Raw genomic sequence first — 20,892 nt, 5'->3', positions numbered from 1 at the left:
CCTGATTTAGGTTTTCCGTGATTTCCCTAAATCGCTCCAGGCAATTGCCGGGATGGTTCCTTTGAAAGGGCACGGCCGACTTCCTTTCCCGTCCTTCCCTAATCCGATGAGACCGATGACCTCGCTGTTTGGTCTCTTCCCCCAAACAATCCAACCCAATACATCGTACATCAGTCAACCAAGTTATCACTATCAATAGAGCCATAAGAGTTCACTACGATAGATGGTTTGGAAAACAGTGCGGTTTCACCCACGAGTTCACGTGCGGTCTGGCTGATGATCTCTCACCTTTAGGTTGACTGCAAGAGCACCTGTACATTGACTGTGCCGGTCGCTGTGGCCGAGCGGTTCTAGGTACTTCAGTCCGAAACCGCGCTGCTGCTACGGTCGCAGGTTCGAATCCTGCCTCGGGCATGGATGTGTGTGATGTCCTTAGGTTAGTTAGGTTTAAGTAGCTCTAAGTCTATGGGACTGATGACCTCAGATGTTAAGTTCCATAGTGCTTAGAGCCATTTGAACCGTTTTGAACGTTGACTGCAAGGTTCAATAATTTCCCGTGAGGTAACTCTTTACATCCATCATGATGTTGACTGAAGTGGTATGGTAATTTCTGAGACTTGAGGCGTAGTTATGTTTTCTTAAAGGTTTGTTTACCGAAAGAAGAAAGTTTTAAAATCGCTTCGGCTCTTAGTACCCTCGCAGAAGAACGTGTCAGATTATGTTATCCACCTAGGATCTTGTGAACTACACGGTCGTTAATGACAACATAATCCATAGCACCAAAAAGAGCCTAGGCCTTGAAAAATCAGAAATATACAAGATTTTTTGTGACAATTGCTCCTGCTTTTTTTTTCTTGTTTCTAACATTAAACCTAACGTACAGATCTTACAAAGGCAAGAAAATGGACTTCCTAGAGGAACTGGATATTTATATTCACACCCTCACTTCATCTCAGTACATTGTAAATGAGCAAATAGAGCTAGCTAACAAACAGTTTGTATATAATTTCCTTGGGCTGTTCACACAAATTTAACACAACGGCCCCCACAGTCAGAATTCTGTGCAACAATATCCTCACTGCAGCACAGAGACAGCTGCAGTACGTACAGTCCCAACAACTACAAAAAAAGGAAACATACATACAGAACTTTTTACAAAGTCACTTGCAAATATTTGTATGTGAAATAACCAGTTTATGATGATGTCAGTCTAAAAGTTACGGAAATCTGAACTCTAATGTTCACACACACACACACACACACACACACACACACACACGTGTGTGTGTGTGTGTGTGTGTGTGTGTGTGTGTGTGTGTGTGTACGCTCGCGCATATACGTCTAATATCTAATACACAATCCGATGGCGTTATAATATTTCGTTACAATTTCTACTGCCAATTGTCCAAAAAGAAAAGAAAAAGAAGAAAATGCTGGAAACAACTTGTCCTTCACTCCATTAATAATTTCAGTTCATACTACAAGCATTTTTCTGTTATTAGCATGTTGCATGTGTGCTTTTCCCGTCAGATAATCGAACTTAAGCGCTGTCTGGGTCGGCTAGAACCTTGAATGGGCAACCGTCCAGGCTGATAGCAAGAGAGTGGCACTGAACCCTTGTGAGGCAAATCGAGAAGCTACTTGACTGGGAACTAGCGGCTCAGGTCACGGAAACTGGCAACGGCTTGAAGGTGCTGACCACATGCCCCTCCATATCCGCATCCAGTGACGCCACGTCTGAGGATACTACGGCGGCCGGTCGTTACCGTTGGGCCTTTTAGTCATGTTCGGACGCAGCTTTTTGTAACATGTTGCTCGTTGCACTTTCCCCCACGGCATCTTTGCTTAGTCTGCATCTTTGCTGAATAGGAAAGGAATGATATTTTTATATCTTTGCTTAATAGATAGTCGTTGCACTGTAAAATAAATAAATAAATCTAGAGTAAAGCACATGTGACACGCAAACTGACATTAATAATGTTCTGAAGTGTGCCACAGTGATTTATTTACAGTATGTGTGCTGTCTGCAGTCCAACAGCTTATACAGTGTCCTTGGATAGAGTAAGAACCACAACAAAACGAGTCGCTGTCCACTGGACGGTACGTAATTTAAAAAAAATTTTAACTTTAGACCTAAATAAATGCAATCACATTAGCATGTTTGAATTAATGAAACAACTTATAAAGTCGCTCTAAGTTTTTAAATATTCCTTTGCAGTGCAGGAGCAGACGACATGCTGCTGACCAAAACATTAATGTAACTGGAGATTTTACATACCTGAAGATGGCATGGTAGCTCGAAACCAGTTTTGGCACTGAAATAAAGCATTTTAATAACAATAACTTTGACTCGTCGCATTATTAACCAACGATGTACTCGTTTTTCGTCTAATAGGTGAAAGTTTAATTTTATTTTTTACACATTGACAGTCATTGAAGGGTTTTACCTTTATTTAATATTGTCCCGGCTAAGTATCAGTTTGATTACTTTTAAAACAAAATGTTAAACGCGGGTCACTACACGTATAGTCTTCCCAACTCTGAGAGAAAAAATCTTTAGTAGCTTTACTACCAATGTTTACAGACGACGATACTTTAACCTTTCGTTCATTTGTTTTAGTTGCGGATCGCTAGTTTGTTCTTGGCATAGATCGGGTAACCTTAACGTTTATTAATCTAAGTTAAATCAAGACTTGTATTATGTTTCAAATTAACAACGTCAGTTTATTGACAAGAATTATTAATAAATAGGTTCACTCATACGATCTCATTCAAAGAAGTTCTTTAATTAGATGTCTAAGTAGGATTCCCGCTAGCATCAGAGATGTTAGATAATATTCTGTCACTTTCGGTAAATAAGTTATTTCTATTTAATATCCGCAAACTGTCATTAACTATGATCACTAGTCGCATGAAGTTAAAGTTTCCCACTATCACAATTCAAAATCCGAATCCGGTTAAAATTCTCAATTCAGTAAAGCGTTTAAATATTCACACGAATTGACATTAAAGCCAAAGAGATTACTATTCACCTTCCCGTTTATCTAATCTGATAAATGTCCAAATTAAAGTCTTGAACTCAATCCTCAAAAACAATCTCGTCACGATCTATTCTTGATCTCCATTTAATAAAGTCCCAATTGTTGTTCTCTAAAGCTGTACGTCCTAAATAACTTACGAACTATAACAGGCTAGAGACTGGAGTATTACAACGTATGGCTATTTATACTTTAATAAACACTATCTTTGGTGTCCCAGACCTACGTTCTATGACTATAATATTGATTTTCTTACGTATTGGAATAACTAATATTTTAATATTTTCTACTGTTTTTCCTCTTTCCCATGTTTCTAAAATTTATAATTAAATTTTCCTTTTCTTTTGCTTTCTATTCTAGATATTTCCCTCTATTTGTTTTTTAATTTATTTTTCGTAATTACTACTTGTGGAGGGACTTGAGTCATTTTGTGAATTGATATTTTAAGGGCATGGGAGCTAATTTGGGAGCTACTTTTGTTTTTTCAACACCGAGAGGCGCTGTAGGTGTTACACACCGTAGCAATAACAGTGAGTGTATGGGAAATGTCTGTCCCCTCTTTGGACCTGACCCACCTAGAAGCCGGCATGGTGCCAGCATATTTTGTTTGTTCCTCCAGAAATAGGTGGTTGACGAAAAAAAGCGGCCGCCCCACGTTATGTTTTGTTAGCGACAACACCAGGGCACCGGCTGTGGTGGATTCTGTCAGCGTGCATGCCCCAAACTGAGCCTCACTGTAAACGCTAGATATCACCGTACTCAGTTCTGCAGGTACAGTTCATCAGTATTGTTCATTTTTATGGTCATTGCCGCAGCGGAAGATAACTTCCATCAAATATTCATACTCTGCTACTAGCACTAATAGTCTGCCAAGCAAAGAACTACTCTTTATTTTAAGACATAGGTGACATAAAATGAACAGTAAACTGAAATCAACAGATAATGCTGTACATTTGGGGAGAGCATAACTGACGAGGAAAAGGTTAGTTTTGTAGAGGGCAGACTTATAAAGACATGAAGTACAAACAAGCAGCCTGCAAAGAAACGCGTTATCTGATCAGCCACACGATAAGAAAAGATGCTGCTATCTGCGGCATCGCTGCGTCCATTCACATGCACAGATTGCGCAAGGAGGTGTACTTTTCGTACAAGGCAACAGAGAGAAAAAATTTTATACTCGGAATCAGGTTATCTTCACGTTGCGAAGTGTTAACAAAGGCTGTTAGGAGAACCTCAAGGAAACACGGGTGCGATTGTGACAGAGAAAATTAGCAGTATTCACCGCTTTCCTTGAAATTCTGGAGGTAGCAGGGCTCGAATAAAGGGAGCAAAAGGTTATAAATTCTACAATCTGTACAGAAACCAGACAGCAGTAATGAGTCGAGGGCCATGAAAGGGAAGTAGTGATTGAAAAGGGAGACAGACGGGATTGTATTCTATTCCCAACGTTGTTTGATCTGTACACAGAGAAAGCAGTAAATGAAGCCAAAGAAAAATCTAGAGAAGGAATCAATGTTCAGGGAGAAGAAATAAAATCTTTCTGAGGTTTTCCGATGCGACTGCAATTGTCAGAGACAGCAGAGGACTTGGAAGAGCAGTTGAAAGGAATGAGCGTCTTGAAAAGACAATGCTGAAGGAATTAGATTAGGAAACGACGCAGTAAAAGCAGCAGATAAGTTTTGTTATGGAAGTTTTGTTATGGGGCATTAAAATAACTGATAGCCGAAGCATAAGATACAAAATGCAGACTGGGAACGGCTAGAAAAGTGATTCTAACTTGGTAACATCGAAAATAGTTTTAAGTGTTAGGAAGTCTTTTCTGAAGATATTTGTGTACAATGTAGTCTTGTTTGGAACTGAAACTTGGGTGATAAACAGTTTAGACAAGAAGAGTATAGAAACTTTTGAATTGTGGTGCTGTAGAAGAATGCTGAAGATTAGATGGGTAGGTCATGTAAACAGTGAGTAGATACTGAACAGAACTGGGGAGAAAGGAAATTCGTGGAAATCTTGACGAAAAGAAGGGATCGGTTGATGGGACACGTTCTGAGACATAGGGGAGTGGAGCGAAGTATGAGGGGGGAAGGGAGGAGGGGAATCGTTAACGGAGGCCAAGAGATGAGAGCAGCAAACAGGTTCAGAAAGATGCAGGTTGCAGTAGTTATTCAGAGAAGAGGCTTGTACTGGCATGGAGAGTTGCATCAAACATTTCTTAGGATTGAAAATCACAACAATAATTTACTGTACCTATTAAAGCTTGACATGACGTCAAGTGGAGATGTATCCGCGATTATTCTAAGTCTGCTGTCTGTGTGCTAGTGGCTTATGGATGGTGCGCCCAGCAAACAAAACTGCAGATCGCTTTGCAATTGCTATACATCTGTAGATGTTCTAAATATGAAAGAAGCTGGTCATCATTTTGAAGACACATGCGACAACCGAAATATTACAATAATAAGAGTGAAAATTGTCAGCCATCACTTGGCGACAAGTTTGAACATGCAGCGTTGTGCATGATATAACTCTCATATTTTACTTATTCGGCTAGTTAGAAGGAAACACGCAATTCAACGAGTAATTCAAATCTTAGGACGATTTACCATTTGCCTATGTACTGTGGGCGTAGTCTGATAAGTCAGCAATAAAAGAATAATCAAAGAAACATGCCACACTAGTAATGGAACCCGACACCTCTGAATTATACAATGACTAACATAACTCTACGAAAACAAATCCTGACTGACTGACTCACTGCTAATATCTGCTATACTATAAGCTCATGGGGGTGTTACAGAGCAGTGCTGTGCCTGTCTTGTAAGGCATGTTGATATTCGGTGGGATGTCGATGCCAGAGCGCCAAAACCAAGTGACTGCTCTGGGAGTTCCAAACGTAAACATGTGTAGGTTATATTCCTGGTCGTGATGTAATCAAGCCTGAGACATATTCAGAATTCTTCTATAGTGTCGAATATCTGTAATTTATTTGTATAAATTTATATGCATGTATAAAACAGTACCCTTCAAAATTATTTCATCTGTAACTATTTATATCTTACATGTTCAGAATAAATTTGAAAAATTTAACGTAAAAATCCGTAAATTTAAATCAACCCAATTTTGCTAAATGCACTGACAAAAAAAAATATCGCAACACCAAAAAGGAGTTGTCCGACAGAAACAAAAATTGGTAGGCGTGTTTCTACATATGAAAGATGTCTCTTCAAATTTCGTGCCAGTCGCATAAGAGTGGCCGCTAGTAGTTACTTTAGAAATTGGACGTGGTGAGTTGATTTTAGTCAGAATGCCTTTAAGGGGACAAAGACGGCCATTATCGACACCTCACTGATTTAGAACAAGATCGTGTAATAGGGCTACGAGAAGCTGGAAGTTACAAAAGACTTGGCAGACACTGTACATGATTGCTGGCAGCGGTGGTCATGAGAATTTAGGGTAGCAAAAAGACAGGTGTCCGGACGAACTGCCGAGAGTGAAGACCATCGTGTTCTGCGTATCGCTCTGGCGCATCGCACTGCATCTGCAGCAGCAATCTGAGCAGCAGTTGGCACCACAGTGACAAAACGGATTGTTGCACATCGTCACTTAAATGACAGATCCGCGTCAGACGCCCTATAGCGTGCACCCGAAACCACCGCCGTTTCCGATGAACTCACTGGGGGCGGAGTGGAGGTCTGTTGTGTTCTATAATGAAAGCTAGTTATGCCTCGGTGCCAGTGATGGCCGTGTGTTGATTAGGAGCAGGCCAGTTTAGGGCCTGCAACCAACCTGTCCGCGTGCTACACACACTGGACCTACACCTGGATTTGTGTTCTGGAGTGCGATTTCGTATGACAGCAGGGTCACTCTCGTAGTTATCCTGCCATTCATGAACAACATTCCAGGGGGTGTTTTTCAAAAGGATACCGCTCGCGCACATAACGCTGTTGTAACTCAACATGCTGTACACCACGTCGACATGTTGCCTTGACCTGCTCGATCACCAGTTCTGTCTCCAATCGAGCACGTATGGGTCATCATCGGGAGAAAACTCCAGCGTCATCCACAGACAGCATTAAACAACCGTTCCTGTAACAGGGTCCGCACCTCGTGGTCGTGCGGTAGCGTTCTCGCTTCCCGCGCCCGGGTTCGATTCCCGGCGGGGTCAGGGATTTTCTCTGCCTCGTGATGACTGGGTGTTGTGTGCTGTCCTTAGGTTAGTTAGGTTTAAGTAGTTCTAAGTTCTAGGGGACTGATGACCATAGATGTTAAGTCCCACAGTGCTCAGAGCCATTTGAACCACCCTGTAACAGGCATGGAACTCCATTCCACGAACTGACATCTAACACCTGTACAAAACAATGCGTGAACGTTTGCATGCTTGCATTCGGCACTGTGATGGTTTCGCCGATTATTAATATACCAGCATTCATATTTGAAACGGTTTATCTCCCATCTCGTATGATCTTGCAATGTTAATCACTTGCATATGTCACCTAGAGAAATGTATTACTGAAATTTCATTCCTCAACATTATTTTTTGGTGTTGCAGTTTTTTCCGTCAGCTCATTTATCGGTTATTGTCTTTGACAACGATGTAAACTTCTTTGCTTCAACTGTTATCTTTGTACTGCTTCTTCGTGACTGTTCAGTGGAAAGTTGTGGAGTAATAAAGATAAGTCGTGCTTGTGATGCGGTAGGAAGCAGACATCGCATTTGGAATTAATAGCTCAAGGTAATAAATGAATGTTACATTTTGTTGTTCTGATGTAAGAAGAGTTAAAATACAAATATTCTAAGTCCAGATATTTTTTATTTCTCAGTTAGTGATTCACCGGACTTCCAGAATCCTAACATCAGTGGATGTTCTTTGTACAAAGCAGATCTGCGACATTATTATAACTCCATTAGAAGGCAACGAGGGAAACTGCAGGACGCTAAGGACAAAATATATTTTAGTATCATGAATTACATTTAATGCAGCTCCATTTAAAGTAATGACAAATGTACGAGGGCTATCCACAAAGTACATTACGTTTTGGAATTAAAAATAAATAAAGTATTGGAATTTTTTTTATTATATGCAGATGAAAGCCACACTTAAATACTACTTTTCTACATAGTTGCCATTTAAATTAAGGCACTTATCGTAGCGATGGACGAGCTTGGAAATTCCTTCGTCGTAAAGTTCGGCCGCCTGCGCCTTCAACCACGTGGCGACTGTCTTTTGGGACAGAAAAGGTGTGATTTTTGTGGATTTACTGGAAAGAGGCACTACTGTAAACTCTCGAAGGTATTGCCAAACTCTGCACAACCTCAGAAGAGCAATAAAAAACAAGCGCAGGGGAAAGTTGAGCTGAAAGATCTTGCTGATACACGACAACGCCCGGGCCCACACGGCAAATGCCACTCGTGAAGTTCTCGAATCTTTTAAGTGGGAGTTGTTTCCTCATCCACCGTACAGTCCCGGCCGGGCACCGAGCGACTTCCACTTATTCCCAGCAATGAAGAAGTGGTTGGCTATGCAGCGTTTTGATGACGACGCACAGCTTCAAGAATAGGTAACCACGTGGTTGAAGGCGCAGGCGGCCGAATTTTACGACGAAGAAATTTCCAAGCTCGTCCATCGCTACGGTAAGTCCTTAATTTAAATGGCAACTATGTAGAAAAGTAGTATTTAAGTGTGACTTTCATCTGTATATAATTAAAAAAATTCCAATACTTTATTTATTTTTAATTCCAAAACGTAATGTACTTTGTGGATAGCCCTCGTACATTGGCGCAACCGCCCCTCGTAGTGGATAGTCCTCGTAGTTCCCATGGACAAGGCTTTGCATAACCAGCATTGAATCGGTATATTACACAGTTTATCGATGTTTACTGTCCTGCTGATTTTCCTACACTGTCAATTCCCATCTACAAGAAACTCATATCAGACCTTAAACAGAAAGGCCATTTCGATGCATCAGGATCGCCGGTGAATAGCCTAACTCGTTGCTAAAAATAGACACACGTACAGTTCAGTTGTTCAGATTCAATTCTTCACAATCGACTTGCGAATTATAAGTATGGAAGGAATTGTCACATGATCGTTAGGATCTGAGCAATATACAAGGATACACCAGTCACACCTTGTCACAAATTTACAATGCTGGAAAGCATAGAGGACTGGCAATATAGTTTTGGAAAATAAAACAATTTTAAAAACGTCACCCAAAAATAACACATTTGTATGTGGTACCCATAGAGGAGAGTGAAGGACAGATTCAGAGAGCCAGAGCTGAAGCGACATAGTGACTATGGAAACGCGGAGTCCGTTGACATATGTATTGCACTTTACGACAGTGTGTTCCGCTGTACGAGCTTTGTATTGGATTAGTAAACATGCCTGAGCGTCGTTCACAAACGCCATCGTCTGTTTATTGGACTAGAGCAGTAGTGCCGTTCGCAGACTTGTCATAATCGTGCAGTCTACATCTGATCTGTACTCAGCAAGTCGTCTTACGGTGTGTGTGGTGGAGTGTACTTCTCACACCACTATGATATTTCCCCCCATTTCTTGCTCCATTCATGCATCATAAATCTCTCTTCCCTTCTTACTTTTTCCACTTGCAAACAGTACACGGAAAGTAAGACTGTCCTTCCACGCAAAGACAGAATTTCGTGGTATCCTGTGTAAGAAGCTGGAATGTCTTGCAGTTTAGCGTCCTGGTTATCACGTGGGTTATATCTCTGAGGAAGTAGCTTGTTCCTAGACTTACTTTGGAACGTAGGCTCCCAGAATTCTTTAGTTCTCCGCACACAACGCCTTTCTTGCAGTGTGTCTTTATGCAGTTTCTTGAGCATCTCTGTAACACTCTCCAGTTCAAGTGTGTGTGTGTGTGTGTGTGTGTGTGTGTGTGTGTGTGTGTGTGTGCGTGTGCGCGCGCGCGAATTCCTGCAGGATAAAACTGCTGAGGTTATCGGTCCCGAGACTTACACACTACTTAGGCTAAGAACACACACACACACACACACACACACACACACACACACACACACACACACGCGCGCCCGAGGGAGGACTCAAACCGCGCGGCTGTGACGAACAATGGTGGTGTTCTTTGACAATCCTCTCAATCTTCTGTTAATCCAGATCAACCGCGGGGTGATTTCGTGTTTAGGGCGTGCCCCGTTTAAAAAAGAACGCCTTTGCGATGAGCTAGAACTTCACACCCCAGCGTCCAGCATTATTGGTTTCTCTGGTTTCTGCTTTTGAGGAAGAATGAGCTGCCATTCCTCCACAGGCATTCTGACACATCCCTGAAAGTGTCCCTACCAGTGTTTAATCCGAAGAGTGGATACACTCCATATTTACGAAATTCCAGCATGCTAGAGTAACTTCGGTAAGCAACTTCTGTTAATAGAATGCTTCTGAAACCTCGTGGTTCTTTGCATGAATGCCGTCACATGGACGTCCCCTGCTGCTCCACAATCAAAGAAGTCGTTCCGTCCTCCCTGGGCGCCTTGAAACACACACAATAACTAAAAACACCTGCTCGCACTCAAATTTTGCAGCCACAGTTCTTCGGCGTATTTGGCTCGCACTGTTCCCGTGATCTCCCTTTGAATGGCGTCACCATTGACCTTAATGAAGTCACCATTGCCCTTAATCTGACAGCTTTCTTGAAATGTAAGAAACAGCGCAGTTCTTCATATCTCCTGCAAGACATAACATCTGCATTCAAGTTCACGGGTTGGTCATTTTCCTTAGACCAATAAATGGATCTTCAGTTCAGAGACGGAAGTAGGGAAATATTTTTTTTTTCCTTTTTGATATGTGTAAAAGATGGTCTGATAAACTATTTCAGCTGTGAAGCTCTCTGAAATTAAATACGAGTGCATGAGCACACATTCGCTTTGCCAGTAAATGATGGCACGTTAACGAAGTTGTGTAAGCGACTGAACCAAATCGCATTCCTTTTAGTAGGTTTTGCTGAGATACCGTAGCTCAGAATGTTCGAATTTACGTTTCAACCTGTATTATTTGCTGCAATTGTTTCGTTGTTGTAGGTATCACTTCTTTCTGAAGACATATTACAGGTATCAGTGATTGCAGTCCACTTCAAATGATAGGTCATTATCAGAGTCATAACTACGACCCTAGAATTCTTGTGACTCAACTTCCATAATTTGTAGAGTTTTTGGATCGCTTATAACATGGCGATAGTCCTTTATTCTGGCGAATTCTACTGCCCTCGAATGACTTGGCTGATGAATGATATAACTTTATCTATTTTTGTAAGATAGGTTTGTAAATATTATTCATTATGTACGCATATGCAGTAAATTTTTGAAGTTTGGCGAAAACCCTCCATTCAGTCTATTTCAGAAATGACTTCAACTGAAAACAATAATGGAATGTAATATTGTCTCATACGGGAACCCAAGCTCATATTGCGGAAACAATATTCATACGATTCAGATGTCTGCTAATCTTATCAAATTATTAGCAAACGAACTTGTGGCTGGTTGCTGTTTTTTGTTGTAATCCCTAAAACTATCGCACTTATCTTCGAGCAAGTACGGCATCAAAATAATTTTTTAATTTCGTTTTTTGAACTGACCACCATCGTAGTCTTTTGAGTTCCTCTTTGCTGGGAATGAGCGACGAGTTTTTCTGTGCTTTTTGTAATTGAGATGTACCATATCTGTTATTAGGTAGTTTCTTGCATTAGGTTTATTCTGCTTTCAACAGCGCCTATACTCGAGTGTTAGATGGGATTTTGTTACTGTTGTGGCAACCTGTTTTGAGTCCATAACGTATTCTTGAATTGTCTCAATATGCAAACTTGAAACTTGTGTACCAAGCTCTCTACCAGCGTCGTCAAACGGAAGTGGAGATCAATACGATATTTCGATTAATAATTTTAATTTTTGGATCCAAACAAAAACCCCGAAAGCTGGATTCAGTCACTTAAAAAATCGGGAATATTTTTATTTGTGATGGAGGAAATTATATAATATAAACATTGATGGAAACAGACATATTGCGGTATTTGTTTCTAAACTGCCGGAATTTTTTAATTATCTGCTGCTGAACAGTCAGCATTGCCTCTCCTCGCAATGTGAACTCAATGTCTGCTTTATGATTATTTTAATACTAATGCTGTTAAGTGAAATATTACGAAAAACACGTCTCCATACATTTGAAATGCATTTCTACAACATAACATGAAGCCAGTCGTCAGCCGGAGGTCAAAAAGAAATGGAAATAATGATAGAAACGATGTGATAAATTTGAATTTTCTTTCCAGAAATTTAATGTCGATTTCAAGTTGAATAAACTGTGAATTCTTCGAAAATTTTGATAAATTTACTGGCTACTTGAACAAGTTAAAACTACTTGTGGGAAGTTCGTTTGGATGTGCAAAATTTCAGTGACGCGGTCATATTTTAATGCATTTTATCACACTTTGTAGCCCATTGCCGGCTATTAACGTCTTCCAGTGCAATTTTTTGCCATGGCCATGCCACGAAATTTTTTGTTTGCGCTACTTTTCTATTGGTATGCCGCTTTTGAGACGCAATTAACACCTGATGGTTTAACAGCTATTGTGCGATGTGCAACATTGTTCGTCTGCGTGATGCACAAGGACTTAGAGACAAATTCTTTACTGCGAACGTAAAATGACTATCCTTTTTTTTGTTGTACCTAAGTAATACGAACGTACTGATCCGAAACCGTAATCATATACCTCAGGTTGGGGGTGTAACTCAGTGGTAGAGTGTCTGCTTCGCATGCAGAAAGTCCTGGGTTCAAATCCCAGCTCCTCCAAATATTTTTTTTCCATTTCTATCATCTTCAAACTTTTGTGGAATTGTATTATTTATACCCTAATTTCGAGTTATTGTACAAATAAGTAAACAATACATTATGATACAAACCAGTCTGGCAGTTTCCCGCCGCTAACTGAAGTTCCGTTACTTTCCCACACCTTGTAAAAGGTGCTTAGAAATTTTAATCAAACAAGTCAATTCGTTGCTGGGAACTGTAAAAGAAGCATAAATTCAGCCAATGTGGAGAGTTTTCGTTACTGCCGGAGACTCGAATATAATCGATCGCCATCGCCACTCTAGTTGAATGGTCTGAAATTAGCTGGTGAGGGACAAAGGCTGAGCCCATTTCGGAACAACACTTAAGTATTCGCCTAGAAAAAGTGTGAAAATCAATACATCAAAATGTTTGCTGCGGAGGGGTTGCGATAAAAAGAGAGACTTGAAATTTAAGTAATTTGGTAGGGGACATGGGAAGGTTCAGTCTCTGTGATGTAGAGTACAACTAAAACTATTTTCAGAGCGTCGTTTAGTAGTACGTGCGTGTTGATTGTCGCTGCAGGTGTGGTGTGTAACATCACTATTCATTGCGGCGTAATTCTTTGTTAATGGTACTGATTACCGATCTGTTTTCTGCTCAAAGAATTCAAAATGTTCTGCGTGTGTGTGTGTGTGTGGGGGGGGGCTCCAAAGTTTGCATTTAAAGTCTCTGTATAGCTCTTTCGTACATATACTACGCTGTCACGTCATAGAATACATCGTAGCATGCATATTTAAATAAAATAAAATAAAACAAACGAAATAAAAATTGTGCGAGAATCGAAATAACCATGAAAGTAATGATAAATAAACTGTATAAGAATTTCCATACTAAATTGTGGACAGACAAACGAAATCTTTATTTCTGCTTTGATAAACACAGTCGACAGTATGTAGTCTTTCAGAAATTTAGTAAAAAAGTTTTAATAAAATCTCATAAAATATATCAATATATATATAGGCAAAAATAACGTGAACATTGGTAGCAATGGGATGGTTGTGTTTGACGGTCAACAACGTAGGTGGGCTGTGCGTGTTCAGTACTAGGCATTTTACGAGTAGTGCACACTTCGTTTTGCATTCAAAGGCAGAGGTAGGCGTGCAGTGAAAGACGTAACAGAATTCCAAAGAGGGCAGATTGTGGGGCCCAGATTAGCTGGAACATCAATAACCAAGACAGCCAACTTATTGAATGTTTCAAGAGCAACAGTCGTGAGAACCTACACAAAACATGAAAAGACATCATCATGTAAACTTAATAGTGGGCGCAAATCAAAACTAAATGACAGAGATCGTCGTATGCTAACACGAACTGTGTCAAAACAACACAAAACTACGGCGGCTAAAGTGACTGCAGAGCTCAATAGCCATCTTCGAGACCCAATATCTCTCGACACTGTCCGCCGAGAACTCTATAAAGCGAATATTCATGGACTAGCTGCTATACCGAAACCATTAGTGACGACAACCAACGCAAAGAAGTGTGGAACTTGGTGCCAGGAGCATAAATTTTGGACGGCTAATCAGTGGAAACACGTCATATGGTCCGACGAGTCAACGTTTTCCGCATTTCCAACATCGGGCCGGGTTTACTTCTGGAGAACGCCAAAGGAAGTCTGATTGCTTGATTCCAACGGTTAAACATGGAGATGGAAGTATGATGGTGTGGGCAGCCCATGGTATTCTTCTGGTCCCATCATTACGCTTAAAGGCCGTGTTACAGCCAACGGTTATGAGAACATTCTACGTGGTCAGGTGCACCCCAAGATGCAAATGTTGTTCCCCAACAATGACGTCTCATTTCAGGACGATAATGCACCAATTCCTACAACCAGGACAGTACAATCGTGGTACAAGGAGCGTGCAACTGAACTGCAGCGTCTTCCCTGGCCAGCAGAGCCCTTGGACTTGAACATTATCGATACCTTGTGGGTGGCATTGGAGCGCAGATACCGGAGCAGATTTCCGCCCCCTAGTCACTACAGGAGTTAGAAGAGGTTCTGATCGAAGAGTGGCGTAACATTCCACTGAAGACTAGACAATCATTATAAGCCAGTATTCCAAGAAGAATCGCAGCTGTATTACGGGCAAATAATTATAATAAATTATTAATAAACCATTCCCAAGTAACTATAGGTGTTCACATTATTTTACCTATCCCCTGTGCATCCACTATGTTTCGTTTTTCAGACAAGTCATTATTTTCAACTATTACTAAAGTAACGAGATGTTTTCAAAAAACTTAAATTCTGTCCAAAATTTTGTTCTTAAAAATGGGTACTTAATATTGTTTACTTGCAAACTGCGTACACTTTACAAGGAAAGCATTGAATTACAACTGTTTACTTCCTGGACGAGTTAACGAAATATTGCTATGACACCTCTCAAAAATTCGAATTTAAAAATCCCGAATTTTTTCAGTGTATGATACTAAGATTAGCATTACAAGTTTAGCGATAATGAAGTTTAAAAACCTCAGAAATAATCTAAGATTTATGGTAATCTAAAATTAATTTCATTGCCAGCACAAAATTAATGTTAAGGCTGGCCCTCAACATTTCTGCCATCACACTGTCATGTAACTTCACGTAAACAGTAGCCTCCGACACACCATAACATTGTTTATTTGTTTACACAATTGTTTACGCTTACCTGATTAGCAACTACTTTTGAAACGCATTTGTGTTCAGGAACCTATTCAGGATCTGTATATGAATCATAGTTCTCGACATCATTCTCGGATCTATACAAATCGTCCCTGAAACGCGTCAGGACAAAGTTACCATTGGTGAGAATCTGAAATTTGTGAAAGAACTGCCATTCTCGGTTTATCGCGGATCTATCAACCAGTATCAGTGAAGCATATAACTTGCCAAGTTATAAACGCAGTAACTCTTTTTCTCATCGGCTGTTTCTTCCGAGTGTTGACAGCTGAGGTCTTCATTTAACCTATATCTTGACGAAGTTGTTAGGAATGAAAACTTCAACTGGAAATGTTTTATGTGGGGATTATATGAAGGGGTCGAAGTTCATTAAGTGGCGTTATGTATGCTGATTACATGATTTGACTTTATGAATTTTATCTCCTCTAAAAAGAAAAACCTAAGGTGAGATCTTTTTTGGGAAAATGGTCTTTTGAGTGGAACGTTGCATGTAGAAAACAAAAATAATGAACAAGTGTCGAATTTTAACTTCCTAAAGTGCCACATATCATACCTAAACGAAGTAGTTAATAATCACAAAATTAAAATATTTAAGTAAGTGTGTGAAACAGAAGACCGCTAAAAATAATGCCAAGAAGGAGATGCAAATAACGATGATGAAAGCCATGGCAATACCATGGTGAGCGCTTATGGAAAGAACCGTGACATCTAAAGCTAGAAACAGAGTTAACGTATTTGAAATTTAATTTCTTACAAAATGAGATTTCTTGCAAGTGAGAAAGGAGTCTGACGGCTAGACCAGATCAGAAATGAAAGTCAAGACAATTACAAAACGAGATGTCCTTCATTAATCTTTTTCGATGTCCTCCGTCGATCCTATCCGGTAAGGATCCCATACCGTGTAGCAGTACCCTGGCAGACGACAGAAAAGTGTAGTGTAGGGAATCTCTTGAGTGGATTTGTTGCATCTTCTAAATCTTCTGTCAATAAAACTGTCTTCAGTTCGCCTTCCCCACATTACCAATGTGATCGTTCCAGTTTAAGTTGCTTGCAGTTGTTATCCTCAGGTATTTAGTTGAATGGACAGCCTTTAGATTTATGTGATTTATCCCGTAATCGGTATTTAAGGGATCTTTCTTATACTCGCGTGGATGATCTCACACTTTTCATTAGTGAAGGTCAGTTGCCACTTTTCGCACCATGAAAATATTTTGTCTAAATCATTTTCCAAGTGATTTTGATCTTCTGGTGACTTACTAGACGGTAAATGATAGCATCATTTGCAAACAGTCTAAGAAGGGTGCTCAGGTTGTCTTCTAAATCGTTTCTATAGATTAGGAACAACAGATGGCCTATAACACTTCTTGGGGAACGCCATGTCACTTCAGTTTTTCCCGACGTCTCTCTGTCAGTTATTGTGGACTGAGACCTTTCTGATAGGAAATCACGAATCCATTGCACAACTGAGAGGCTACTCGACAGGCACGCTGTTTGATTAGCAGCCACCTTTGAGGAATAGTGTCAAAAACCTTTTAGAAATATGGACTCAATTTGAGATCCCTTGTCGATAGCAATCATTTCTAGATTAGAATAAAGACCTGGCTGTGTTGCACACGAACTATATTTTCTAAATCCTTGTCTGTGTCAACAAATCACTTTCTTCGAGGTAATTCATAATGTGCGAACACACATGTTCCAAAAACCTAATGCAAATCGACGTCAGTGAAGTGTCTATAATTCAGCGGATTACTCTTATTTCCTTTCTTGAGTATTGGTGTGACGTGTGCATTTTCCAGTTTTGGGTACGGACCTTTCGTCAAGCGAGCATTTGTATACGATTGCTAAGCGTGAAGCTATTGTCTCATCGTACTCTGAACCCTAACTGGTATGCAATCTGCATAGGAGACTTGCCTTTATTGATTCATGCTTCTTCGCTACATTGAGAATATATATTTTTTAAACTACGTTTGATGAGTTTTGATTCGAATTATGAAATATTCACTTCGTCTTATTTGGTGAAGAAATTTCGGCAAATTGTATTTAGTAACTCCGCTTTAGTGGCACCGTCGTCAGCAACATTACCATCGCTGTCGCGCAGTGAATGTATTGATTACGTCTTGCTGCTGGTGTACTTTAAATGTAACCAGAATCTCTTTGAGTTTTCTGCCAGATTTCGAGACAGAATTTCTTTGTGGAAACTATCAATGAATTTCACTTTCACTTTTGCTTTTGCAAAAGTGTTCTCACCTGTTTTGTATACCGTGAGAGATCAGCTCTGTCTCTCATCAATTTGATACAAATCTTTCAGTTACTATCGATACTACATTTTCGAATTTAAGCCACATCTGGTCTACACTTGCGTAGTTCAGAAAGAATGGAGACTCTCTCATAGAAAATAACGAATTTTTATCCTTTTTTTTAGGTAGATATATTTTCCGCTTATTTTTGGCAGGTTTGGCTGTTAAGGTACTCAGTGTCGCTACAGCAGCCTTTTGTAATCTCTGTATTTGTCATGATGCTCCGTACTTGCTTCGGATTATTTGTTGCTAAGACGTACATTATGTTTTCGCAACCATTTACACTTAGAATTGCTCAAAATAATACTGAGAGAAAACATTTAGTACAATTTCTGACGATTTTTTATACCTAACACCGTTTTTGAATATGTATTTTCGCCAACATATCGAGGGTAGATTGAAGTCACCATAAACTAGAACCAGTTATTAATGTATTACCATCGAAGTAGTCGATTAAACTGTATAACTGTGTTTGTGTTTTCTGTTTCATGGCACCGAGCGAGGGCAGATGAGACTAGTATGGCACAATTCCATCGTACCTAGTCTGACAGCGCCAGTCAAGAAAACCCTACAGGGTGACAATTATTGAACTATATGAAGAAAAAAAAACAAAATTACTTACAAACTAAGGCGTGCACACACTTTATTCAACATGTAAACGTTTCTACAAAAATTCAGATTTAGGTTATGACTTGTTCGACATGCCAGCCATCATTGGCGATCATCTAGCACAGACGAATAACGGAATTCTCCCCCCTGCGGGTCTGGGGATTAGAATAGGCCCGAGGTATTCCTGCCTGTCGTAAGAGGCGACTAAAAGGAGCCCATCCCCCTCACGGGGGTAGTTAGCGCCTGCGTCCGGAGACGGACGGTTTCACGACCTATAATCGTGGTCTTTTTGGTTTTTCACTTCTCGTTTCTTCCTTCCTTTTGTTGGTTCCTTTCTTTGCTCTTCTCCACCTCACTGTCTTCCTTACTCTTTCCCTTGTCTTCTCCTTGCCTTCTCATTGCCTTTTTCTCCTTGCCTTCTCATTGCCTTTTTCTCCTTGCCTTCTCATTGCCTTCTTCTCCTTGCTTCCTCATTGCCTTCTTCTCCTTGCCTTCTCTGGTCTCCGCCTCGGCGTTTGAGACAGTCTGTCCTCTTTCTCCCTCTCTCTCTTCTTTTTCCTCTTCTTCCTTCCTCCCTGTGCGTGTCTGAAGGCCGACCCACGCGTTCGCACGCGTAGCCGGTGACGGGGTAACGCGTAAGTCCCCGCCCTGGGTAGACATGTAAGGCACGCGCGTACCCCTGGTAAAGGCCAGGCCCGGGGAGGGGTGATTGCCTGAGCTGATACCTTCTGACCATGCCGATTGGTCCCTCCGTCTGTTTCTCGGGAGGTGTGACCTGTGGTGTAAACATTCACCTAAGGCGGGAGTGCCCTCTGAGAGGGTCCCCACAAGGAAGGAGCGCGCCATCGGAGACGCTGGCAATCATGGGCGATTCCTCCGCAATGGATTCTACTCCATCGCTTTCGACTTCGACCCAAAAACGGAAACGTGACCAGCCAACAGTGACAAAAGTACTACCGCCTGCCCCACAGTTCCTCGTAGTTTCTCGATCTGAGGACGGAAAGGATTTTTCCTCTGTCAACCCTTTCGTTATTCAGAAGGGCGTAGATGCCATAGCCGGATCTGTCAAATCTTGTACCAGGTTGCGTGACGGTACCTTATTACTAGAAACTGAGAATGCCTTTCAGGCACAAAAACTGCTTCGGGCCACACTCTTGTACACGTTCCCTGTCCGGGTGGAGGCCCACCGAACTTTGAATTCGTCTCGTGGTGTAGTCTATAGTAGCTCCCTCGACGGATTGACTGACGAGGAGCTTCAATCTTTCCTCGCTGAGCAGGGCGTGACGGCTGTCCATAGGGTCATGAAAAAGGTCAACAATAACCTTGTACCGACCCGGACACTTTTCTTGACCTTCGATAGTGTTAAGCTGCCATCGCGCATCAAGGCGGGCTACGAGGTTATTTCTGTTCGCCCCTATGTCCCGACACCTACGCGCTGCTACCAGTGTCAGCGTTTCAATCACACTCGACAGTCTTGCTCCAATGCGGCTAAATGTGTCACTTGTGGCAGGGATGCCCATGAGGGTGACTGTCCCCCTCCGTCTCCTCGTTGTGTGAACTGTCAGGGTGACCATGCCGCATCCTCCCGCGACTGTCCTGTCTATAAGGAAGAACGCTGTATCCAAGAAATTCGGGTCAAAGAGAAAGTGTCCACCTCGGCTGCTCGCAAGCTATTGGCTAGTAGGAAGCCCACGCTGCTCCCAGCGGGGAAATACAGCACTGTCCTCGCCTCTCCTCGGACTACCCGGGAGGTAGCAACCCAGACATGCGATCTGACCTTCAGCACCACGGTCGTCCGTTCGGCCAGTGCTAAGATCGCGCGGTCGACGTCTCCTCCTCCTCCCATCACCCCACAGACACCAGCCACTTCCTCAGCTTCTGCTAAGTCGAAGACCCCGAAGTCAGATGCACGGGCCTTCAAGAAGGAACCATCCCGTGCAGACTTCCTCCGTCCCTCGACCTCCCAGCCTTCGACCGGTACTTCCACCAAACGTCCTTCTAAAAAGGCGCATAGGAAGCACAGTTCTCCTTCTCCGCCACGGCGCCTTTCTTCTCCTGCGCCACCCAGCGGTTGCCGCCCCAGGCCGTCATCCGTTTCGCCTGGCCGCACCGCTGGTAGCCGAACATCTGGCCGTTCACCGGCGGAGGAAGCTCCCCCTCCCGGCCATCCTCCCGAGATGGCCGATGACCCTATAGACCCCATGGACGATGACTGTCCGCCTACTGATAGCGGCGGCAGTGCTCGCTCGAAGCCAGGCCCTAAGCGGCCTTCGAGGTGACCCCTTCTCTCATCTTCCTTTTCTTACGATGGCACTTATTCACTGGAATATTCGCAGCATTCGCTCCAACCGAGAGGACTTGAAGTTGCTGCTCCGCTTGCATCGTCCGCTCGTCGTAGCCCTCCAGGAAACGAAGCTACGCCCATGCGATCAAATT

General features: G+C 41.8%; 1 protein-coding gene and 1 non-coding gene across 2 annotated transcripts in view; one reads left to right on the top strand and one right to left on the bottom strand.

Annotated features, from left to right (window-relative positions):
* Positions 1-20,892, bottom strand: part of LOC126101410 (uncharacterized) — a 667,375-nt gene that overhangs the window by 430,954 nt on the left and 215,529 nt on the right. The window lies entirely within an intron of this gene.
* Trnaa-cgc (transfer RNA alanine (anticodon CGC)) lies at positions 12,778-12,849 on the top strand. The gene has a single exon. It is a non-coding gene; the product is annotated as a tRNA-Ala (tRNA).

This window comes from Schistocerca cancellata, chromosome 9 (genome assembly GCF_023864275.1).
Source record: "Schistocerca cancellata isolate TAMUIC-IGC-003103 chromosome 9, iqSchCanc2.1, whole genome shotgun sequence".
Taxonomy (NCBI): Eukaryota; Metazoa; Arthropoda; class Insecta; order Orthoptera; family Acrididae; genus Schistocerca; species Schistocerca cancellata.
Note: the sequence above shows the minus strand (reverse complement) of the source record. Positions and strands in the feature narration are given on the sequence as shown.